General features: G+C 22.4%; 1 protein-coding gene across 3 annotated transcripts in view; it reads left to right on the top strand.

Annotated features, from left to right (window-relative positions):
* LOC122507708 (5-hydroxytryptamine receptor 1-like) overlaps nt 1-27,733 on the top strand; it is a 310,494-nt gene that overhangs the window by 11,438 nt on the left and 271,323 nt on the right. Inside the window, exon 2 of one of the 3 annotated variants that reach the window (XM_043620564.1) lies at nt 1,575-1,715. The gene's annotated coding sequence lies outside the window, so the exon portion shown is untranslated. Of the gene's footprint in view, nt 1-578; nt 1,716-27,733 lie in introns of those variants that run through there. The other 2 variants (XM_043620563.1, XM_043620565.1) reach the window with 2 other exon arrangements.

Below are 27,733 nucleotides of genomic sequence, written 5' to 3' on the forward strand. Positions count from 1 at the left end.
GAAGAAATAAATAAATTTCGTTCATTTGAACGTTCAGAATTTTAGGATCTTTAAGTTTTATAATAATATTCTTAGTTTTGAATTTCAAATTTTTGAATATCTTAATTTTTATAAAAAAAATGATGATTAAATATTTATTTAAAAATGAAGTTATTCATGTTCTTGAATAATTTTCGTTGTAAATACCTGGAAAAATTTCGTTTTTTAACCTGGAAAATCTAGAAAAGTCAGGGAATTTGAAAAGATCAAAAGCGTGGCATCCCTGCGTATTAAAATATTCGATAAAATAAATTTAAACGTCTTTTTTCTGTGGTTTTAAGTTATGTAAATATAATTATATGATAAATTATTTTATGATAAATTATTACATCATAATTTATAATATGGTAAATAATTACACACAGGAAATTGAAAAGAAAATTTTCCAAATTAAAAAATAATCTCATATTGAAAATTTTTTTTTCTTTTACTCTGTGTGCAAATGTAAATTAAAATGCACACTATATAGGAAGATTAGTTTGCATTCTTTTCATTTTTTTTGTTACAAAAAAAAGTTCGATGAAAGGTGAAAGTGGTGTGTAATAGAAATACTCTCGTTTGCTTACAAAGTAAACTGGAGGCATTAATCGACTCGGATATAGGGTCGTTCGTAGTCGTCGTCCTCGTATGCCGCGCGACGCGTATGCAAAGTATAAAGTAAGAGTACATACATCTGTAACGTGATAGACAAGAGGAATACCGACGCAGGGCGTCACGATAAGTTACATCATAGGTGGGATGGTTTTCCGGATAGGGCTATAATTTGGAGGTGCAGCGCAAGCGCCGCATAAAAGCTCCGGGTCAACGGCAAGAACGTCGTCCCAGTCTAGTCGTACGACGAACGTCGAGCTCGACTCTCTCTCTTTTTTGAATGCGCACATTTATTCTGCGCGCGTATTATAAAGCCCCCCACTCCCTCCTTCTCTCACTTTACCTGTTATTTTTGAAATAAAAAAAAAAAACCGCCAAAATTTCGAAAGTCGAAAAAAAAATTTTGTCAAGGGTAAAAAAATACCCAGACTTTTCGAATTTTCAGAAAAAATGAAAATTGTTTTTTTTTAGTTTCGAAAGTGTTTTTTATGATCTGGTTTATTAGACAAATAAATAATGAAAAAAGTTTTTGAAACATTTTTTGCGTTTCATTTGAATAGCGGGATTTCATTCCTTCGTCTCGGCGAACACCTGTAGCAGCGCCGGAAAACTTGCTTCCAACCGTTTCCCCGCTCCCAGGAAATTCGTGTTTTCGATTGTTGAAAAAAAAAGGAAAAAAATAAAAATGATTGCAAAAAGAAAATATTTTCTTAAAAGAAGATAAATTAAGAATTTTTTGATTGAAAAAAAGAAAAGAGACTGAAAAGGATCTTTTTTAAGTGTATATTGTGATTGTGTTTTGAAAAAGAGTTTTTGAAAAAAACTTGTGTGGGACAATTATTTTTGGAGTTGGAAATAATTGGACAATATTAATAATTGTCACCTTAAACGAAAATTTAGTTGAGAAAAATTGAATTTTGATGATTTTCATGGTCCTTTCACAGGAATTGGACGAATTTTCTATGAAAACGATTTGGACAAGAAGGAGGAAATTCATCTCATTGGAAAAAGAAGAAGAAGAAGGAAAAAAAATGGTGAGCGTGAGAAGGTGTTGATGATGGATTTTGTCATCTTTCATTCAAACGGTGAGTGGTGTGTGCACCTTTTATATTACTTGCACGAGTGCTTTTCTCCCCCGTTTTCTGTCAGTTTAAAAGATCGCAGTCCTCAATCAACGGAAAACGAAATTACTGAGTGGTACTTTTTTTTTCTTCTTCTTTTGGGCTTAACGAGAAAGTTTTTGACACTTTAAAAAATTACACTTTCGACTTAAAGATTTTTAGATGAAAAATTTCTTATTTTGATTTTATGTACCTACATCCGTAGAGAAAAATATTTTATTCACTGGGGAAAAAAATTTATTTCACTCAAATCAAGGTTTACTTGTTTATTATTAAATTAGTGTCTATTTGCATCAAATAAAAATAATAAAAATAATAAAAAAAAAATAATGAAAATAATAAAAAAAAAATAATAATAATATTAAAAACAATAATAAATAAATGTCATTGTTTAAAATACTGAAATTATTGGTCCATTTAATTATTGATTCAAATTTGTTTGATTAAGATAAAAATTATTTGATTCAAGTAAATATTTATTTAATAATAGACAAACAGTCGGTTATTTAAATCAAATTTTTTTAGTGTTTGATCCAAATTTAATTTATTTAAATCAATTAAAAATATGTTTGTCACAGAGAGTCTACACGAAGAAAAAAATTTATTTCATAAAATAAACGATCACTACTTGAAATCAAATAAATATTTATTTATTAAATAATTTATATTTAACAAATAAATATTTATAATATTTATTCATTGTATCAAATGATTTTTATTTAAAATTTAAAATTAAATAAATTATATCTGCTTTAAATATTAAAATTATTGGTTTAAATACAAATTATTTGTTTCTAAATGAAAATCATTTGATTCGAGTAAATATTTATTTGATAATAGACAAATAATCAAATTATTAGAATCAATTAAATTTTTTCTCAGTATTAGTAAATTATTTATTTGCCGTAAAAATATAGTTTTATTTAGCCCAAATTTTAACCTTTAACGAATTTAGCACAAAATTATTAATTTAACCAAATAAAATCGATTTGGACTTAAATAAACTTGATTTAAACGAAATAAAATATATTTCAAGCAATTAAAATATTTTTCAACTAAATATAATTTATTTGAAACAAATAAATAATTTAGTAGCATTTAGAAAATTTAGGACAAAATTTTTATTCGGAAAAATTAAAATTTATTTGAACCAAATAAAATATGTTTCAATCAAATATAATTTTTTTAAAACAAATAAATAATTTAGTAGCCTCTGCGTTAAAAATATATTTTTTTCTGTGGGTTTACCTCCGATTTTGAGATATGATTTGAAACTGTCAGAAGAAATTACTAAACCGCAATCCTTAAAGAATAAAAATTTAGTTAATCACAATAATCGGAATAATTAATCGGAATAAGATGATAAGATTATAATCGAGAATGGAGAATATTTTTTATCCATTTTATAAAAAAGCGACGACTTTTGAAATGATATCTTTTTCGCACTTAAAATGTTGGGATTAGTACTCTTTGACACACAGACATACATCTCCCTCGTCGAGAAATTTTCTATTATCTTTTTCTTTCGTGCGAAAGGGAATTACATATATAAAAAAAAAGTAAAAAAAAGTTTTATCATTAAGGAAAACTTTACATAATTTATCTCTCTTATTTTTTACATTCTTTCTTTCGTTCATTCTTTTCTCTTCTTCTTTCTTTTTTATTATCTTTTCTTTTTTTTTAGAGTAAAAAAGCTCATAAAAATAGAAAAAGCTATTAATATTAATAAGCTCCTAATTTAAAATTTTCTTGTAAAACTAATTTAAATCTCAAGTGATTTTTATATTGAAATTCTGTCTTTTTTTTGAGAAAGAGAGAAAATAAAAAAAAGAATAAATTAAACATTTTCGTGAGCATTCATTTAACTGAAGAGTGACAGGTTGCTTTTAAGTTTCAACTACCGGAAATTGCGCACAGAAAATCGTTAACAAGAAACTAAATTAAGGAGTAAAACTTCCATTACAATATGTTTCCTCTTTTTGTGAAAGGGGCCTCATCTATTTGACATTTAAACATTTATGATAAAGGGAGATAATTAACAATGTGAGATACGTGCAAGAAGTAAATTGATCGGAATATGATTTTATTTAATTTTTTTTATTGAGAAATTTTAAATTAGATTTGAAAAAATCGAAAAAAAAACATTTACTATTTTTACTTTTGTTAAATTTAAATACTAAATTTTCAAATAATTAAAATTAAAAATCCTACTTTATTAATTATTATTTATAAATTATTCCTTAATACGTGACGCAATATTTTTACAATTTAATTTGAATTTGAAAAAAAAATGAATAAATTTTGTTCTCCATTACTAAACTTTTAGAAATCCACCAAACTTTAAAAATATGTTGAATTTTTGAAGAAAACGAAACTTTATCTATATGAAAATATAATCCTTTTACGAAAATTGAATCTATAGAAAGAAAAGAAAGAGGAAAAAATTAAAAATGAACACTAAAAAAATATATAAATAAAAATTCACAAAAAAAATATTATTTTTTTATGTAAATTATTTAAATTCAAATTTATGTAAATATTTGATATAAATAATTTATTTTTGAAAACAGAAAAATTGTATAATAGATCGTCAAATTTTTAAGTCACAAATTCTATTTTATATCTTTTCCTATCTAAAAACACTTTTATTTTTCAAAAAAAAGAGAAGAAAAAAAATAAAATTGTCCACACTCTCTTAAAAGAGATTTCATGATAACTTTTTACTATTACTTTTTATTTCGAGAGATACTGACATTTTCCGACTTCTCTGCTCAATTTTTCTTCAAATTATACGCAATATATGTGCGCGACCTTTTGATTCGAAATCAGTGTGAAAATGGTATACTTTAAAGATGTAGAAAAAGAAATTTCTCCTAAATTCGTATTATTTTTTATTTTAATTTTTTTTTGTGTTCATTTTTGAGTTTTCTCATATCCTTTCTCTTTCTCTCAGGTTTTTCATTTCTCAGGTTCAATTTTCGTAAAAGGATTATATTTTTATATAAAGTTAGGTTATTTCTTCAAAGTTCAACGTATTTTTAAAGTTTGGCGGACTTATTTTAAAAGTTTAGTATTTTGTAATATAAAGTTTCATGTCCTTTTTGTTGTATATATATATGTGTAAAAAGTGTAAAGTTCTTTATGTGAAAACTTCACTGTGTTAGGTATACACACTTTTCCCTAGAATTGAAACGTATTACCTAAATTGCTCATTTTATTTTTCGTTTTACATTCATTACTGTAACTTAGACAATTTTCCGAAAATGCAATTTAATCCAAATTAGAAACGTTAAACTAAACCCGAGAAATAAAATTTATTTCAACTTATTCAATTTGACGTACTAAGTGTCTTTTTCTCCTTTTAATTTTATTTTTTACTTTACTTTTCATTTTAATTTTTATTCATTTTAATTTCTATTTTAATTAGTAATTTTTACTTTATAATTTTAACTTTTACCTGAATTGTAATTTTTATCGTTTGTCGAGATTTATTTTTTTATCACTATATTTTTTATATACAGTGAAACCTGTCAGGATGCAACTCGATTTTTTAAAATTTTATTACAGTAAATAACCCTTTAAAAATTGTTTCATAATTTAATTTTCATGTATAAAAATTCTGGAACTAAGTGAAAATAAAAATTGGGCCAAAAAATTTTAAAAAAAAGAGTTGCATTCCGACAGGTTCGACTGTATTATTGTTATATAATTTTTTTAAATTCAATATTCGATTTGATCAATTTTTGTGATTATTTTTTAAATGCACTGAAAAAATTGATTTTATTCAATTAAACGACGACCCAATATTTTTTATAATGAAACTTGAAATTAAAAAAGAAAGAAATCTATTTATTCAGAATTTTAGGGACATATATCAAAGAAATTTTTTTACATTCCTATTTTTTTCGTTCAGATAAATAGACATTAATTAATTAATTAATTAATTAATAAATAGACATTTTTGTTTCTTCACTTAATTTGTGTTTTTTTTAATAGAAAAATTAATTTCTGTATTTAAAAAAATCAACTTTTAACTGAGTAAATATTTAATTTCTTATTATTTTCATTTTAATATAATAATTTAAAAAAAATATTTAAACAGTTAAAAATTTAATTCATTTGAATGTCTAAAACTTTAGGAAATTATTTTTTTTAAGTGTTCATGTGTGAAATTTTTAAGTACTCTTCTAATCAATTTCAATTTTGATAAATTGAAATTTTCTCATAGTTTCGTATAAAATTTCATAAAATAGATTTACAAATATTGTAAAATATTATGGCTTCTTTGGTTTTTTTTCCAAAATTTTTTTTATACGCACTTTCTGATATTATATTCAATTCCCTTGAATTGAGAATAAAGATGAAATCTGAAATATTTGAAACGAATTCCTATCTTTATATATATGGAAAATTACGATTTCTATTCCCAAAATTTAGGAATGTCTTAAAATTTTATGAGAGTCTGCTAGAGGATTACGACGGGATTTTCGGTTGGTTTTCGGTGATAATAAAGTGACTAAAGTATTTATTACATTCTTTATTTATAGGTAACTTTTATAGTTTTAGAAGATATATTTCATTTCAAAAATACTTGGGAAAATTTTTTATTTGCTTTAAATTTTAATCATGAAAATGTCATTGAAATCTTTCATAAGTTTTGAACCTTCAAATGAAAATATTTTCTATTTTAAAAATATTTTTAGTATTTCTATTAATTTGTACTTTTAAAATTATTTTATAAATTTGTTTAATTCACACTATTTATATGTTTAAAATAGTTTTAATAATTTTAATTTATGAAAGTAGAAAAATAATCGTTTATTTAAACATTTAAAACTTTAGGGAATTTCAATGTGGTTAAATTTCGGTTTTCATTCTTTTATATGTAATAAATTGAAAGGAAAAATAAGTTTTTGGGACAATTCTCGGTTTTTGATTTATTACGATAAATGTGTATCGTTTCATATTATCATGCATCGACCGTAATGGAATAATTATTGAAATTACAATTAACATCTTTTTTTCTTTCGTATATTGAGTTATACTCGCTTAAGTGTATTAAATTCTGTTCATATATATGATAATTAAGTGTAAACAATCATTAACATTGTAACTCTACTATTTTATTGAATGAATCGTAATGAAGCTGTAATTTCAAAGTTTATTTTTCCACTAATAATAATTTATTCTTTATAGATGAAAATTAGTTTAAAATTTAGATCTAAAAGTCCATTAAAATAGAGATAAAAATAAAATAAGAGAGAGAGAGAGAGATAGAGAGATAGAAATGAAAATAAAAGAAAAGTTTATCTTTAATTTGTAAGGATTATAAAAAATTATGTATTATCTTTATGGGGAAAGAAACATTTTTAAATTTAACGATTCACATAATTTTAATTTTAAACTTAAGTTAATTAACGAAAATTGTTTGCAAAAAAAAAAAAACATTTTTTTTTAACGAAAAGTTAATTGGTTGAATTTGTATGCTTGAAGAACTGCGCTCTTTTTTTTCGTTCTACTTTTTCACCATTATTTTTTTTAGCTCAATCATTAGCCAGGAAAAGTAGGGTTCGTATATGACAATAACTCGGAAATGGGATTTTTTATTTCACCGGAAAATGATCCGAAGGTTTTCTAACAAGTTTTTCTCTTCGCTCATATATGGCGTGTGGTTTTTTTTCATTTTCATGGGGAAATTTGACTCGCAAACATTAATTTTTTTTTTGATAATACGAAAATTTCATTTGATCAGTTTTTGTTAAATGTACATACATATATGTAGTATTATAGGGTTTTGAATTTACAAAAGGTATTTTAAGTTTTAATTTCATAGTATATATTATTTAACTGTAAATTACGAGCAGAAAATACGAGAAGAAGTAAAATATATGATAAAATTTCTCCTCTTGTTTGTAAATGTATAGAAATAAAATTTACTTTTATAAATAGAATTCGTTAAAATATACTGAATCGAGAGAAAATTGACGTTTCTCATTAAATTGAAACTGGGTAATAAATCTTTTTTTTATGGATTGGATTTTTGTTATTTTTAAATTAGCATTTCTTGCAGCAAATCATTAAATAATTAATTAAATTTAATATAGGTATTTTAGTATTTTATATTTTTTCGTTTCATTTAATTTATTTTTATTGGTTTTTAAACTTGCAAATTTTTTTCGATATCTCTAAGGTTATTTAATTACGAAATTTAAGCTTATTTTACATAAATTATATTTTTTGTTATTAAAATTAGTATATGTGAGGAAAAATGAAGCAAAATTGAAATCCTCGACTATTGTTTTTTTTTAAAAAAGAGGACATATCTAATTAAAATTTTCGCATGTGTCAACAAATGAGATCATTATACAAAACTACTTGTCTCAAATGATTTTTGATTTATTACCGCAACTCGAAGTTATTAATTCAATTAAAATGAAATCTTGATCCAGTAAAGTCATGCTTCATTCATTAATTAGACTCTAATGATACATATTTCTACATATTTCTCTAAAGATAAGTAAATGTTTTTTCTTCTATTTTTTTAACTGTACAATAATAGTACATTTTTTTTTGTATTTGTATATACAAATTGTTTGCACAATAGAAAAAATTGTAATTTTTTTTTACAAAAACAGTTCTCTTATAACTACTTTAACATTAATTAAGAAGTTAATTAACTTCCCCGACATTATTTATTTAAGGGGGTGCAGAAAAGTTAAGTGCGATGATATACCGATGGCTTTAAACGTCTACTAGCGCACGAACATATCACCCTAAAATATCATACAGAAATTTCTTTTCTACGTTTATCTTTGAGCAAAAATAAATGTATACTTTTTCTTTTTTGTTTATAGAGAAAATAAAATTTTTCAACTTTTATATTTTGCTCTTCCTCTCTTCCTCTCTCTCTTTCTTTCGCTTTTGAAATAATATATATAGAAATACATTTGATCTTGTATATATACGTTTATAAAAATTGAAATTCTCGCCTAATGGCATATGCCAACTATTTTGAAATATCTTTCTGTCAAACTATCAAACACTGAAAGATTGAGGGTTTCGTAATATTTTACATTATGTAAATATACGAAATATTATATAAAATATTCTTCGAGAGTATGAAAAAAAAGTTGCATATTTTCCCTGTTTGAATTCATGTGAGTGAAGCTCAAATAATGAATGCCGAAGAAAGAAATTTTCTCTTCTTCTGAGAGGATTTTTTTTAAAATAGATTTTTCTTTATTTTATTTGTTATTTAACGAAGAGGTTTTTTTTATTTTGTAAACGTTTTATTTTGGTCGTTATGATCGTTTATTAAGTCTGTCATAATCTGCTACAATCTATTAATACATTTATAGATGAAAATCTTTCACTAATTCAAATTCTAATTTCTATTTTCTAGTAAATATTGTGTACATATAGAAATTTACACAATTAATTTTTTATAGATATTATTTAACTTTTCTTTTTTTTTATGTAACTGTGAATATAATTTGTTTGTCTATTTATTACATTCAGAAAAAATATATATTTGACTCAGAACCAACTAGACTTTTTATTTTTGTTTTAAATCAATTTTATTTGATTCAAATAAAATTTTATTTGGTTATCGAATAAAAGTTTTATTTGTGACGAATAAAATTTTTATTTAAAGCAAATAAATAATTTTGTAGGCTCTGAGACAAATGTACTTTTATTTAACACAAATTATAAAAATTTTTCTCTGGATGTAATGTTCAAAAAATTTTGAAAGTTCAAATAAACAAATTTTTAAAGTTCAGAGAAAAATAATGGATCACGTATTAAAAAATTATTTAGAGAGTATTAAAATATTTGATTTATGTTCTTAAATCAAATATTTTGATATTCTCTAAATAATTTTTTAATACTCTCTAAATAATTTTTTAATACGTGACCCATTATTTTTCGTCAAAAAAATTCGATATTGAAAAAGAAATAAATTATTTTCCTACATTCGAAGCTTATTCAGAACTTTAGGGAAATGTTTTCTTTCGGTCGCTATGATCGTTTCTTAAATCTCTCATAATCTCTTAATATATTTATAGTCGGAAGTCTTTTACTATAATTTAAATTTAGAGAGTTCGGAAATTATTTTCTACTATTTGTAGGTATATATATGTGTTAATTCACAATTGAGATTATAAAATAGAGGAAGTGTGAGCGCGGGAGAGTGGATTAAAATAAAAAAAAAGGTTAAAAGCTATTATCGTAGTTGTTTAATTCGTGATTGATCAACTGGAAAAGTTGTTCTGAAAAATTAAAACCTAATTATCGTGCAACAGTTTTTTTTCTTCCTCTTCTTTTTGCTGTTTGAGGAAGTTTTCTCCCGAGTGTTTGTTTTAATCAGAATTACTCATTATTCCATGCAATTGAAATTGAATAAATCATTAATTTTCTTTGCTTCAATTTTCTCTCTTTTTCACGGAAATTCTCTCTCTCTCCCTCTCTCACTGTCTGTGCTTTTTTCAACGAAAATGTCTTAGTCATGCATTAATCGTCCTCGACCTGCTTTATTCTGCTTTTGTCCTGCTTCCTCCTATATTCCTTCGCATAGTCCACTGACCGCATATTCTCTGATAAGGATGATTATTTCCTTATCTATATAGTAGAGGACCTATAGCACTGTAAGGTGGATAAGCAATACTTTTTTTCTTCTTTTACCCTTCTTTTTTATATATAGATATATTTTGCATACAAATAATTAATCTCACTCCTTAAATTTGAATATGTGAAAATTCACATGTTTAAAAATTGTAAGCCGCTCCCTGGTCAATAATAAGTGCATATACAATTATAACAGGTGAAATTTCACTCAGAATAAGTTAAAAATTTATTTACCTATTTTTTTTACCTATTTTATTTTGCACTACTTTTTCTTTTAATATTTCAATATGAAAATATTTTTTGTATGCAAAACATGAAGTGTTAAAATAACACCAGAATGGATTAATATAATCTGCAACAGTTTAATCCCTCTAGGATTAAATTAACACGAGAAAGGATTAAAATAATCTATTTTGGTGTTATTTTTAACTATAAATGAAATTTTACTTTAAATAAAACACCAAAGTCAACGATTTGTAAAAATTCAACGAATTTAGCTTCCCCAGGGAGAATAGTAAGTTAGTTACTAACTTACTAACTTAGTAACATAGTTACTAAATTCAATTGTGTTTAAAATTTTTTAAAAATTCTCGTCAAAATTTCAATTCTCTTTATAAATAATAAAATTCTTCTCTGATATTCAATTATTTTACAAATTTTAATCAAATTCTTGTGAAAATTTCAATTATTTTCAAAAGTTTTCTAAAATTCAATGATTTTCAATATCTACTATTTCAATAAAATTTTCCAAAAGAATTCAATTATTTAAAAAAAATTTTAATAAAATTCTACGCAAACATTCAATTATTTTTATAAATATTAAAAAATTCTACAGGAATTCAATTATTTACCAATTTTTTTATAAATTTCTTCGCAATAATTCAATTATTTTCATAAATAATAACATTTTTACAGGGATTCAATTATTTTTATAAATAATAAAATTCTTTTGGGAATTCAATTATTTTCATAAATAATAAAATATAAAACTCAATGCAGAATTTCAATTATTTTGTAATACAATTTTAATTGAATTTCTCGGAAAATGTAATTGTTTTTAAAAATTTTATTAAATATCGCAGAAAGAATTCAATTATGTAAAAATTTGTTGATAAAATTTTTTATGAGAATTTAATTTCAAGAAACATGAAATTAATAAATTATTAATTTTTGTATTTAAATAATTGAATTCTCGTAGAATTTACTAATAAAAATTGTTTTAAAAATGAATTTCAGTTAAAATTTTAGATTACAATTAAATATTAAAAGCATTATAACGTGGATTTTTAGAAATAATTAAATATTGAAAAAGTTTCAAACTAAAATCATTGAAATTCTTAATTTTTCATATTTTTGACAAAAAATTCTGTAGAATTAATTCTTTTTTAAAAGTTTAATATGATTTTTATGAAAATTATTTCAAGTTTTTATTTTTCAATACCTACTATATTTAATCGCAGAATTTCCAAATAATTGAAACTTTGTAAATTTAAATTATTGTAAACGAATGAATTTGAAAATTCTCATAAAACTCATCGCAGCGTTTCAATTATTTTTCATACAATTATAATTGAATTCTTTGAAAAAAGTAATTATGTTCAGTGCAAGTTTTAATAAGATTCGACAAAAAGAATTCAATTATTTAAAAATTTGTTACTAAAATTCTTTATGAGAATTGAATTTTGAGAAACATTCAATTATTCAATAAATTATTTACTTTTGCATTTAAATAATTAAATTCTTGTATAGAATTTTCTAATAAAAATTGATTTTCATTTCATAAGAATGAATTTCAGTTAAAATCTTAGATTATAATTGAATATTAAAAGCAATACAACGTGAATTTTTAGAAATAATTGAATTTTGAAATTAATTTTTTTGAAAAAGTTTAATTGAATTAACTTTTATATTATTTGAAGTTTTTATTTTCTAATATGTATTTAATTAAAGAATTTAGGAATAATTGAAATTTCGTGAAATTGAATATTATAAACAAATGGATTTGAAAATTGCCAAAGAACTTTTTCGAAAATTATTAAAAATAATAGATATAAAGTAAAATTGTAGTTGAAAATTTTTGAAAATAATAATTGAATTGAAATAATGAAAATAATTTTGAAGAAGTATAATATTCTTATCTTATAATATAAAATAATGATTTTATTACTTGGTAATCTTTAATTATTATAAAATATGAAGAAATCTATAACTCCGAGTCGGAGACTCGGAGTTATCGATATCTTCATGTTTTCATAGTTATAAAAAAAATGTAATAAACTAGAATTTCATTCATTGTAAAAAATAACACCAAAATTGATTATTTTAATATTTTTTGGTGTTAATTTAATCTGCAACACTTTTTAATACCTCACGATTTACTGTGTATATGTGAATGTGTTTTGTGTATATGCACATGTGTAAATGTTTTGTGTATATGTGTATTTGCTTGAGTAATGGGTAGATGTGAATGTGTTTTGTATACGTATATGTGCTTGAGTATATGTGCACATGTGAATAATGTGTTTTGAGTTTTGAGTTTATAGGGCATACGTGTAAATGTTTTATGTATATGTATATGTGCATGAGTATATGTGCACATGTGAATGTGTTTTGTGTATATGTGTATGAGTATTAGGTATATGTGAATGTGTTTTGTATATGTGCCTGATTTTAGATCATATGTGTATGTGACTTGTGTATATGTGAAAAAGAAACGAAACGAAGGAAGCAACTTAATATAATAAGAGAAATGCACTTATATTGACCGGGAGTAAAACTTATATGTGAAGTTTCACATATTCAGATTTAAAGGATAGGGAAATTGTTGTCGAATTATTATTGAATATTTTCTCTATATGTGAAATTTGATGTTTATATGTGCGTGTATTATATTATCGTATGTTTTGCAAGCATATTATCTTGATTTTATGCGGAATTTACCGGGTAATTATTAGCTGTCGACGTATAATTGAAGTGAACATCTGGGGAGATATCCTCTCGATAGGTAATGTGTAGTGTTTATGCGTGAGAGACCCGCTTGTTCTGTGCGTCAATGACCATATAGAGGGTATAAATACGTCAAAGGTTTCCACTTCATAGCGTTCGAACATTTAATCAAAACTTACGTCAAGTATCTTGTGTCAATGTATCGAAATTCGCTTTAGACTTATTGTCCTATTTTTGAAATGATAGAAAGAGAGTGTTACTGATTTAAAAAAATCAAAGTCTCAAATTTTATCCTACTTGGTATTTTTTGAGTTTTATTTCTAAAATTTTATTTCTAAAATATGCAGATTGGTTGAGTGGTTAACGTACTGGACTTAAAATAGTAAGGACAAGGGTTCGATTCTTCTTAACTAACGGTTATTATGGATTTTTTTTACTTCTCAAAATTATTAGATTATTATTAATATTAAATTATTATTGACGGATTATAATAATAAGTATTATTATTATTATAATAACATAATAATAGTAACAATAATATAAATAATAATATAAAAAAATAATTACTCTAAAGTTTTGTAGGTTTAAATAAACAAAATATTTTTTTGTGTTCAAGTATTTTCAAATTTACTATGTACTAAAATAAAAATTAATGCAAATTAAATTCGTACTTAGTTAAAAGATAATTTTTTAAAATAAAAAAACAATATTTTCTAATCAAATTCAAATTGTATTTTATGGTTCAAATAACAGAAGATTGAAAAAATTAATAAAAATATTACTGTTTGTTTGAACATTTAAAATGCAAACTTCGCAAAAAACGTTTAATAATAATAAATAATGATATTAATGTTTCAATGTATAAACTACAAGAAAATATTTGATGAGTAAATACACAAAGTCAGAGATTTATGTAAAAGGATATATTTTAGTATTATTTTATCCAAGAAATATGCTAAAATATGGAAAAGAACTGCACAAAATTAACATTTTTTTATGAAAATATTCTCAGACTATTAAAACAAATATTTTATTGTTTAAACAAAAATTCTCAAAATGAATAATAATTATAAATGATAAAATTATTTTACTTTATAGTTCTCGCACGTTTTCGAACATCTGTATAAATTATTAATTTATATTTATTGGATTTGCTTTAATTAAAAACACAATTGATTTTACATGTAATTTAATATAATTTTGCAGTTAAAAGTTGTAAATCCCCGTTTGAATTTTTATTAAAATTGCAAAATTGTTTTCTGTTCTTTTTTCTCTTTCTAAATGTCTGTATCACTTGCGTTTATAAGTGTCGCAGGGATAATAATTCTTAATCAGAAAAAAAACCGGGTGAAATTTAATTATGATTTATCATGTGTTTCTTCTACATTCATAACATTTCATTCACTGTTTCTTTTTCACGAGCTAAAATGCTCATTTACATATTAATTATTTTAAATTTCACACAAATGCACATGACTGCACACGCAAAAAGTAATTGAATTATATTTGAATATGTATTTATGTCAGTATAGTGTGTATTTTGTGCGCTAGTGTTAAAAGAAACGTTGTGTTTTACAATTTAATATATCGGCTTTATGTCAGCTTGCTTTACATATAATGAGAAAATGGTTTAATTGAGGAGAAAAAGGAGACATTGTCTTATCGTATTTTTATTTTATGTAAGTAATGAAGTAGTTTTTCTATAAAAAGTCGCGATATAACTTTCTTTTTTTTATGTTTAGATAAGTAGATAATAATTTTTCTTTAAAATATATTATTTGTTCAGAAAAGAATTTTGTTCATTTAGATATAGAATTTTATTATCCAACTTGGATAATAAAATTCTATACCTAAATAAACAAAATTCTTTTCTGAACAAATAATTTTTTGACTTCACTTTGTCCATACATAATAATTTGTTTCTAGCCATTTTTATACTTTTATCAATTTTTTTCTATCACAGAAAAAACAAAGTCTGTAATCGATTACATCTTAAAATCAAAATGACTGAAAAGTAGACTTAAAAATACGTTAATTTTAGGATTTAAAATCATACTTTCAAGGATGAAATTTATTCCAAAATAGTTCTAATTACAGTTTTCTTGAAAGTATCACATTGTTACTAAAATGGATCAAATTGATGCCAAAAATTTTGATCAATTTGATTCACATTTTTGGTATCAATTATAGTTGCGATTTGATACTAGTATTAAGTTAAGTGTATGGGAACGGTTTTAGTCAAATAGTGAACTGAAAGTAAGATTTATTTTTTGCAGTGTAAATAAAAAAATTTGTTCTATATTTGTTTTTTTAAACTGGATTTTTTATGTTTTAATTTAATTTTGCTTATTTCATTAGATCTTCAGATTAATTAGTTTTTGATAAGAAAGAAAAAATTGTCTCTGTATTTTCGTACCGAAAGGAATGGCTTGTCTGATAATATTTAAACCTTTTCTACTTGAGAGAAGAATCAAGTTTAACTGGGATTTTTTTCTATTCACTTAAATGAAAATATAAGTGAACAAAATTGAATTAACAATTTAAGTTAAAAAAATTAAATTAAATGATTACGTTAGAAAAATTAAATTAAAAGTTTACGTTAAAAAAATAGTGAATCAACTATTTTTAATGTTTAAATATTTTGTACATTGAAGAATATTTTTCATCCATATACTGAAGTAACATTTTATAAGTTTAATTTTTCGATTTTAGAATGTATATTATATATATATATATATATATATATATATATATATAAAATTTAAAAACCGAGTTTATAAAATGGAGTTTGTCAATTAAAAAATTTTTTATGGTTTCATAAAACTTGTGACAAAAATATTCTGGACCATGTATTTTAATATATGATGGGTTTATATATTTATATATAAACGTATCAAGCATTGCGCACACTAGTAAAATTTACACAAATGTGAGAAACATGTATATATATGTATAGTGAAGCTGTTGCACATATCAGTTTCACTAGTCCATGGAACAGGTGTTCATGTAAACTCACGTCACCCATCAAATGCTTTAATCCGTTTATTTGGCTCTTCATTTTAGTCATTTGACATTTTTAAATATTCCATTTTTTAGAATATTTTTTACAGTTTTGTTTTTAATCTTATTGGGTTGCGTGTTCATGTAATCTCCATTAAAACATAAGTTAATCGGATATAATAATTATTACATATATTTTTCATTCATAGTAATTGTCAGGATAAAATAATTATTTGTATTTTTTATTTTATTTCTACTTGTTAATTGTTTATTAATACACGGGAAAAGAGAATAAATATAAAATTTTTTACTTCTCTTGCAAAAGTGTGTCTATAAAATTTTTGCGAATTTATTTTTATTAATTTTTTTTATTTTTTATTTAATTTTACAAAGGAAAAAGTAATATTAAATTTTAGAAAATTATTTTATTATTTTGGGGAGAAGAAAATGCGACAAAGCGAAAATTTGATATCAAAAATACTAGACATTGAAAAAAATTCTGTGAAAAGTTTATATCGTTTCTACTTTTCACGCAGAATTTTTTATCATTTTTTTTAATATTAAATATCAAGAACATTAATAATCAAATTTTAAAATTTTACTAAATTGCATATATAATTTTTTCTCAAAGTTTAGTATTTTTTATATCGAAATTTCGCTTTGTAGATTTTGGAAAGAATGAAAAAATTTACAAAATTTGCTGTATTTTTCCCAAAAAATGGAGCATTCCTCAAAAAATAAAGCATTCATTTAAAAATTTTTTAATTTTCTTAAAAAATAAAAGATTTTTCTTTTTTAAAAAAAAGAGTTAGTTTAGTTTCAAAACGTTTCCTTATTCTCTAATAAAGATGTCGGATTTCTTGGAGAATGAAATCGTTTTTTTAAACTTTAAAAATTTGCTCTAGTTTTTAAGAAAATTGAAGCATTTTTATTTGATATTTTCAAAATTTGCTATTTTTTCCGTAAAAATGTAGCATTTCTCATAAAATGAAGCATTTTTTTTTAATTTTCAAAATTTCCTCTAGTTTTTGATAAAAATGGAATCAAATAATTTTTATTCATACTTCAATTAAATTTCATAATTTAAATACAGAAATTATTGGTTCAAATTTATTTTGTTTGAATAAAAATTATTTGATTAAAGTAAATATTTGTTTGATAATGGACAAGTAATCGTATATTTGAGTCAAATAAATTTTTTTTCAGTGTAAAAGAAAAATTAAATTTGTACAAGGCTCGAACTAAATTCTACGCCAAAATTCAATTATATTCAAGAATTTTTATAAAATTCATTGCAAAATTCAATTATTTTCAAAAATTTACCTCAATTTAATATCTATTATTTTAGTAAAATTTTCCAAAAGAATTCAATTATTAAAAGAAAAAGGGGTAAAATTCTACGTAAACATTTAACTATTTTCGTAAGCGATAAAAATTTCACTGGAATTCAATTATTTATAAATTTCTTTTAAATTTCTTCGTAATTACTCCATTACTTTCGTAAATAGTAAATACCTAACAAAAATCTCGATACAGAACAAAATTCAATTATTATTTTCATAAAGAACAATGTTCTTCGCAGGAATTTAATTATTTTTTATAAAATTCTTCACAGAAATTCAATTATTTTCAAAAATTATCATAAAATTCTTCGCAAAAATTCTATTATTTTCAAAACTTTTAATAAAGTTCTTGACAAAAATTCAATTATAATTATAAATAAAATTCTTCGTTAGAATTCAATTATTTTCAAAAATAACAAAATTTTTAACATGATTCAATTATTTTCAAACACTTCATAAGCTTCTTTGGAGAAATTCAATTATTTTTTAAACTTTTCATAATTTTCTTCGCAGATATTCAATTATTATTGAAAAATGTAATACAATTCATGTCCACAAATTCAATTATCATTATAAATAACAAAATTCTTCATAAAAATTCAATTATTTTCATAAAAAACAAAATTCTTAGTAAGAATTAAATTATTTAACAATTTTTTTACAAAATTCTTCAAAGAAATTCAATTATAATTATAAATGAAAATTTTCAAAAATAACAAAATTTTTAACATGATTCAATTATTTTCAAACACTTTATAAACTTCTTCGGAGGAATTCAATTATTTTCTAAACTTTTCATAATTTTCTTTGCAGTTATTCAATTATTATTGAAAAATGTAGTACATACAATTCTTGTAAACAAATTCAATTATCATTATAAAAATAAAAAAATTCTTCGCAGAAATTTAATTATTTTCAAAAATAACAAAATTTTTGTGCAGGAATTCAATTATTTTCAATAATTATTCTTAACAATTCAATTATTTTCATAAAAAATAAAATTCTTAGTAAAAATTAAATCATTTAACAATTTTTTTACAAAATTCTTCAAAGAAATTTAATTATCATTATAATTGTCAAAATTCTTCGCAGAAATTCAATAATTTTCAAAAATAACAAAATTTTTAACATGATTCAATTATTTTCAAACACTTCATAAACTTGTTTGGAGAAATTCAATTATTTTCTAAACTTTTCAAATGTCTCTTCGCAAATATTCAATTATTATTGAAAAATATATATATAACAACAAAATTTAGCAGGAATTCAATTATCATCAATAATTATTATAGAATTCTTCGCAAAAATTCTATTATTTTTTAAAACTTTCTATAAAGTTCTTGACAAAAATTCAATTATCTTTATAAATAACAAAGTTCTGCGTAAGAATTCAATTATTATCAAAAAGAACAAAATTCATAGTAGGAATTGAATTATTTAAAAAATTTTCATAAAATTCTTCACAATATTAAAATAGCATTATAGCATGAATTTTTAGCAAGAATTGAATTTTGAAAAGTTTGCAAATTAAAATTTTTTGAAAATTTGATTTTTTCATACTTTTAACTATAATAACGCTGTAGATTTAATTTTATTTGAAAAGTTTAATTGGATTTTTTTTGAAAATTATTTGAATTTTTTATTTTCTACAATATATTTAATTGAAGAATTTCCGAATAATCGACACGTGAAATTTGATTGTAAAGAAATGGATTTAAAAATTCTGAAAAAGATAACTTTTTTGAAAATTATTAAAACTAATTGATTTAGAGAAGAATTTTAGTAATAATTTTAAATTTTTAAATCTTTTAGATTTAAATAATAATTTTGAAAAAATAATTTAAATAAATAATTTAAAAAAATAATTTTGAAGAAGTTGCATCAGTAACAATATTCTTATAATATAAATAAATAATGATTTTATCACTCGTTCATCTTTAATTATTATTTATTATAAAAAAATTTTATTTATTGTTTTAAGTAAAATGTTCTCTTATTTGACTCGGACTGATTATATTTTTGTTTTTTTTTCCGTAATTTTTCATTTTTGGTCCGTAAAGTCCGTATTTTTAAATACTTTCACTGGTTCGAGCCCTGAATTTGTATTTTATTTATTTTATTTTTTAAAAATTAAAAAACATTTTTTTGATAAAAAATTCTCACTCTCTTTCTGTTTTCTTCTTGATCTTCTACTTTTTCTTTCTCTGTCCACTAATATCTCACATTTATCCTTTTCGAAGATTTAGATTTCGCTTTTTTTCGAGTTTAGAATTTCGTTTTCATTCAGAGTTTGTTTTTTTCTGTTTTTAATTTTTTTTCGATAGCATAGTAGAATTTTTTGTCGTTTCAGTTTTATAAAACTCGTTTTTATCCCCCTCAGTTTTTAATTTCAGACATTTTCAATATCGATTCTAGTTCCTATTTCAAAAATATTTTCCAACAAAGAATTTTGAAAAGTCGTTTTCTTTTTTCGCTATTTCTCGATATTATATATATTTCTATATATAGATTTCATGATGTGAGGATTTAAAAAACTCGAGATATATGAGTTTTAGAAGGAGAATTTGGCCAAGATATCAACTACTAATATGATGATCAAATGGAATTTTCTTTCTTTTTTTTTTTAAATACACTGAATTTCAAATGGAATTTCCTCATCCGAGCGAGAGTTAGCAATAAAAGTCTCATATTCGTGTGCATATATATATATATATATATATATATTTACGGAAGGTATATAGGAACGGGACTCGCGCAAAGAATGTGTGAGTTTATTCCGGAAGTAAAGGGATCAGCAGCAAGCTTTCATGGAAAAATGAAATATACGGTGTGAGGTGGATGGTCAAGTTGACCTAAAAATAAAAAAAAACTCCCATTTCCTTTTCACTGAAAGCTTCATTCGATACTTATCGATCAACATCACATTCAGCAAAATGTATGTGGTTCAATTTAATACTAAGGATTCCGTTGAAATTAATGAGAAAAAAATATGCTTTTTCTTTTTTTTTTATCTCTGATGGCGAAGGAATTTTTTAAGTAATTAAACAAAGTAACATGTATATTAGAGTAAACATTTTTTTACATTTAATATTTCTGTCTATTAAGACAGAGATAATAAATAAAAGAATGTGTGATACGTCAGAATATAAATTGTGTTCTACGTCATAATTATTATTTTTTGTGAATATAAAATTAGGGAATAAATTATTTTACTAATTTCAATAGAATCAAAGTACTTTGTTGTAGATTTTTGTCTAAATCATGAATGACAAGAGAGGGAAAGAGGTGTGAAAAGTTCCAAGTGTTTTTTTTTTACAATTTGACTTTTTTAAAATATGTTAATTAAAAAGCTGTTGTATTTTTATATTCGTATTTTTTGAGTATGACATTCTGTTTAAACATAAATGACACGTGTAAAGTTTAACGATTTCTTTTAAAGTTCTGTGACACGCTGTGACGTCATTTGTTTAATTATTAGTGTTGCTTATCTATTTAACTATTAAATAATTATATGGGAAATTGAATTTTTTTTCCTGAAGTTCTTAAAAATTGTTGTCAATGACACATGTTTGATACGTTTGGTTTAAATTTTGTTTTTCTTTTTTGAAAGAAAAACAAATTTCATTTTTAACAGTATTTTTTTATTTTTTATTCACTAAATTGAATTTAATTATTTTCAATAGAATTTTAATAAAATTTTAGGAAAGAATTAAATTATTTTTCAAAATTTGTTGAAAAATTTTTCAAAAGAATTCCATTATTTTCAAAAATTTTAATAAAATTTTCCGCATGCGTTCAATTATTTTCAAAAGTTTTAATACAATTCTTCGCATGAATTAAATTATTTTCATAATTAATAAAATTTTTCAAAAACATTTAATTATTTTTAAGAATTGCAATAACATTATTCTGAAGAATTCAATTATATTCTCAAAAGTTTTGAAACATTTTTTATGTATGAATTAAATATTATTTTCAGTAGAATTTTTATAAAATTTCTACAAAGAATTAAATTATTTTCAAAAATTGTATTGGAATTCTGGAAAAAATTCAAATATTTCTCCAAACAATTTTCATAAAATTCAATAATCAAGTTTTTAATTACAATTAAATTATTTTTATAATTAATAAAATTCTTCCCTGTAAAAAACTTCCCTATATTATTCTTTGAAAGAATTCAATTATTGTAAAAAATTCTAATAAAATTCAAAGAAGAATTTAATTATTTTCTAAAAATTCTAATAAAATCAATAATTAATAATATTCAATGTTCAATAATCAAATGTTTCATTACAATTATTAACAAACACGATTATTTTGAAAACTTGATTGAAATTCCTCGAGAAATTCTTCATATAATTCAATTATTTCCAAAATATGCAATTAAAATTATTAAAAAAAACTGTTATTTCAAATTAAATTAAATTCTCCAAATGAATTTAATTTTCTTTCTATTAATAATTTTAATGGAATTTATCGAAAGAAGTCAATTATTCTCAACATTTTTTATAAAATTCTTCGAAGAAATTCGAGTATTTTTACATTTTTCGATAAAATTCTTATTAAAATAAATATTTGAAAATAAACATTTAATAATATTGTTTTTAAATAAATATTTTTGTTTTTAGAAATATTTATTTCGAAAAATTATTTCGTACCTTAGAAAATGTTCAGAATTTTGAAAACTATTGTTAAAAATATTTATTTTGTTACAAAAGTAGTCATAATTCATAAAATTCTAAAACATTCAAAAGATGTTTATTTAAAAATTATTATTTTTCGAATACGTTTTTTTGCTTTGATAAATATTTTCGTTTTGAGAACAAAATTTGTTTTGAAAAAAATGCTATTTTCTTTGTTTTTGAAATTATTTGTTTGCTAATATTTGAAATTACTTTTTTTTTATTCTATTGATTCAAAGATATTGTTTTACTAAATTTTAATATAAAATTAAGGGAATCGAATAAGAAATTCAATATTTTTAAAAGGTTCAGAACAAAAATATATTATAAAAACAAGAAAGTTTATTTATTTTCAAAAATTTTCCTCTTTGTATATTTATTTATTAGAATGTTTGAAAATGGCTTTAAATAATTCATGTGGTATATTGAATTGTTAAATTAAAGCTGTCTAGTTAATTCAACTACAGTTCAATCAAATTGTCATGTTCCACACACAACATATTTATTACTGTGCAAAGAGATAGAGAGTGAGAGAGCGAGAGATAGATAAATATAATCTCGTTTTTCTTAAAATAATAAATTAATAATGCATTCGCTAATTAGAATCATTGCGTGTCATATATATCATTAAAAATTCATGTTAATTATATCTTTCGACATATACAATATGTACCTACAAGTTATATTTTCCTACTGTGAAAGCAATCTTTTGACAGGACTTGTAATTCAATGTTCTCGAATAAATATCCAATTACTGAATACAAACAAAATAATAATTGGACAGTACAATTGTTCATATGCATATTGTTTCGTTTAAAATATACTCAATCATTTTTTACTTTCAATTTGTCTGAATTTAAATTATAATAAATAATTCAAAAGTTATTAAATAGAGAGAAAGAGAGAGGGAGACAGTAAAGTTTATTTATTTTCGGAAAATTGTTAATTTTGAAATAATTAAAATTTCGTATGTATAAATAATTATAATAAATAATTAAAATTTCGTATGTAAATAATTGTAATAAATAATTCAAATTTACGTACGTAAATAATTATAATGAACAATTATAATAAATTGAAACTAAAAAACGTATTGCTTCGTTTTCGTATAAAGTAATAATAATGGAAAATGTTTAAAAATTTTTTTTTTATTAATATAATATATATTAATAAATTAAAATATAAAATTTAAATTAAATAATTTAATAATTAAATTTTTTTGAATGTTACCGAAGTTTAGATTTAAAAATAATTATTAACTCTTTTCCGCAATATGCAAAACTTAGATTTTGCTGAAATAAATTAAAATTATTATAAAATAATTTTGAGAAGTGAGCCGACACATGGGACTGAAACAAATAAATTAAATTTCAGTGAAAAGCACAACGTGGCAATCCAATTTAGCAAATAAATCTTATTTTGGTTTTTGGAAAAAAAGTGAATTCAACGGCACTGTGGGGAATGACCCTAGGTCTTCACTCCTTCCGGTACAATCTGTTTTTCTCCCTTCTTTTTTTTCTCTTCTCTCTTTCTCTCTCACTCTTTTTTTTTGGTGCAAAAAAATGTTTTATTTGGTAAACTGGGTCACAACGTTGCAACTTTTGCTAACATTTTATTTACTTTCTTTTGGTCTCTCGTGACAGTTCATTTTGTTTTCCAAAGAAAATTTATAAAGAATGAGAATACAGTGTTGTGTGTCTTTCTAATATAAAAAATTTACACTACGTGTCTTTTTAAATTATACATTTATTTTATTCTTTCTACAAAATATATTTCACTCCTCCAAGATTCATATGTGTTTATTTTTGCGTAAAAATATTTTTCAACTGTTTCAAATTTTTTTTCTGAGAGAAAGAAAGTTGTGAACAGAATTTTTTTATTGAAATACAAAAATAGGGGAAAATATGTTTTTGAGTATGAAAAGTGTTATATAAAATATTTTAAGTGAGTAAAAATATTATTTTTGTAAAAATATTTTTCAATTGATTCAATTTTCTATTTACTTTTTGAAAAAATATTATGAAAAAAGTTTCCTTCTAATAAAAGAAACACCATGAAAATAAGTTTTTAATAATAATACTGTTAGTCTTTTAAAAATTTGTACATAACTATAACTTTTTAAACTTCACTACGAGACATTTCACTCTAAGATTCATATATATTTATTTTTGTAAAAATATTTTTCGATTATTTCAATTTTCTGTTTTTTCTTTGAACAAAAAAGTAAAGAAAAAAGTTTCCTTCTAAAATAATGAAAATTCCATGAAAAAAATGTTTTCGAGTATAAGAATTGGTATAAAAAAATTTTAAAAGACTAAAAATGTTATATTTATTACTGCATTTTTTAATAATTAATAATAATATTTTTAGTCTTCTAAAAATTTATTTTTGCAAAAATATTTTTCAATTGTTTCAATTCTGTTTTATTTTTGAAAAAAATTGCCCTCAAAATGTTTAATGTTATTATTTCTTACTAAATTTTTTAATAATTAATAATAATATTTTTAGTCTTCTAAAAATATTTTTTTGTAAAAACTAAAAATGTCATTTATTATTTTTTGAATAAAAAACAATATTTTTTTTTTACTACAAACCACAAAAATGGCATTACTTATTATTTTTTTAAAATTAATAAATAACATTTCTAGTCATTCAAAAATTTGTATTTTGTTTTCTCTTTGAAAAAATATTACGAAACAAATTTCCTTCTATTAAAAAAACTGCCATGAAAAAAATGATTTTGAGTATAAAAAGTGTTGTATACAAATTTTTAAATATGACTGAAACTGTTATTACTTTTTTTTATTATTATGGCAAATAACAATAGATGAAAAACTGAAATAGATGAAAAACGCAAAATTGAAAATTTAAATTAACTATTTATTTATTTATTTATTTATAATAAATAAATAACTATTAGCTATAATAATTTGAATGTTCTTTTATTCATTCACTTTTTCTGTCCCTCACACTATAAAGAATCAAAATTTAAAAAATTCACTTACTAAGTACAAAATTAATTATTACTGTTCATATTTACAAATTTTTTTTTTAAATTTCACGAAAGAATTCAATTATTTTCTAAAATTTTAATAAATCCTTCTGAACTATTCAATTATTTTTTTAAATATATTAGTAAAATCTTTACAAAAATTCAATGATTTTCAAAACAATATTAATTGAATTCCTCAGATGAATTGAAATATTTTTAAATATTTCCATAAATTTCAATTATTTCCTAAAATTTTAATAAATTCTTCGAAACAATTCAACTATTTTTATAAATAGTTAAATTCTTCGCAAGAATTCAATTATTTTCAATCCATTTTTTATAAAATTCTTCTTCATACAATTCAATTCCTTTCAGAATTTTCAATTAAAATTATTAAAGAAACTCCATTAGTATAAAAAAAATTCATAGAAATTCCTCAAAAGAATTTAATTAGGATTTTTTAAAATTTTAATAAAATTCTCTGCGAGAATTCAGTTATTTTCCCAAATAATAAAATTCTTTGTAAGAATTCTATCATCATCAAATTTTTTGATAAAATTCTGTGCAACAATTCGATGTTTTTCAATACATTTATTTTAAAATTGAAAATATTTGAACAGATTACCGGAACATGTACTTTATTATTATTAATTAATTAATTAATGTTATAATTATTTTTATTTTATAATTAATTCAAAATTGTAATGACAAATAGAAATCATCAGATTTTTTTTCACTTGTTTTCATTAAAAGACTAAAATATTGTTAAATATTATGTTTTGTCAAATTGAAATTATGCAGATTTTTGTTCTTTACTTCTAAGGAAAATTAGAAAATTCTTAAACAACTGTGTTTAAAAAATAGAAAATTTATTTATTTTGCATTATTTTTGTTTATGAATCACAATTTTTTTAACAAAATTATTATTTTGTTTTAGAAAAAGAAGAAAAATATTTGCACAATTTCTATTTTTAATCTTATTTTTGGAACAGGATTTTCCACAGGAATTAGGACATTCAAAAATTTCAAATTCAAACCTTTTTTAAATTAAACAAATTATAAAAAATTGTTATAAAACATGAAGATATCGATTGCTCCGAGTCGAAGACTCGGAGTGATCAATTTCTTCAGGTTTTCTAATAAATAATAATTAAAGATAAAATAATTGCTTTATATTATAAGAATATTGTTACTGTAACTTCATCAAAATTATTTTCATCATTTTAATTCAATTATTATTTTCTAGAATTTAAAATTATTTTTTATGAAAATAATAATTGAATTAAAATAAACGAATGTGTTATATAATAGTCAAATAAAATATATAAAATGAAATGACAGGAGTTAATTAAAACACTTTTCCTCTGCATTTGTCAAGAAGAAAATTTGCAACAGTTTTTCGAAAAAAGCATTTCGTGTTTTACAGTACAGTTGAAAGTTTTCATGGACTGTAATTTCCAATCAAGCTGTTCGATTAATTTCTCGCCTTAGGGGGTTTGTGCTGGGTACAGGCGAGCTTGAAATTTCCCTCGCATTTCAAATTTTCATCGCAAATGGTATATGTATATATATATATTGAAAAAGAAAAATAGCATTTTATACTTATTTGCCTTCAAGTGCGTGGGAGATTGGAAGACTCTGGTAGAAAATCTGTTTATTATTGGATTTCTCCTGCCGGACATTTGACTTCCAACTGAGAGCGCGGTACCAGATTTCTGGATGATAATAGAATATATATTTGCCTCTTTCTCACTCTCACTCTCTTAAAGTCTTATCTCTGCTCTAGAGAATCTTTCAAAGTTTGCGTGAAAATGACAGAGTAAGAGCAAGCAGTTCAATAGCCTCAATATTCATACCGTTAATTGAGTGGTTTTGATAAGATGATTTTTTTAAAGCGAGGTGTAAAAGAGACTGACGGTGACTGTATATAAAGTTACAATGGAATCTTAGTAATTGTATACATTTTTTTCAAATCAAATCGTAATGAATTAGTCAATTTTTATGAATTTATCAAATTAGTTACTTTTGACTAATAAAATCTCAAGTCGACTAAAGATATTAATTAGCAAATTTTTTTTGGAAACCTTTCGTCTTGATTTTCTACGCAATTTTTTCTATATTCAGGGTTGCCACGGACCTGGAAAACCTGGGAAACCTGGAATTGTCATGGAATTTTTTTTCAGTCATGGAAAACCTGGAATTGTCAGGGAATTTTATAAAGCCTGATACTAAAAACTCAATTTTTTTGTATTTGAGTCGTAAAAATTTCAAGTTTTCAAGTTGACATTATACAACTTTTTGATTTTAAATTTAGTGCTTACAATATTAAAATCAATATGGCATTTCTAAATTTTAGTTTCTTTTAGTCAATATCTTCGTTTAAATAATTTTAAA

The sequence above is a fragment of the Leptopilina heterotoma genome, unplaced genomic scaffold, assembly GCF_015476425.1.
Source record: "Leptopilina heterotoma isolate Lh14 unplaced genomic scaffold, ASM1547642v1 Lhet_51, whole genome shotgun sequence".
NCBI classification, from domain to species: domain Eukaryota; kingdom Metazoa; phylum Arthropoda; class Insecta; order Hymenoptera; family Figitidae; genus Leptopilina; species Leptopilina heterotoma.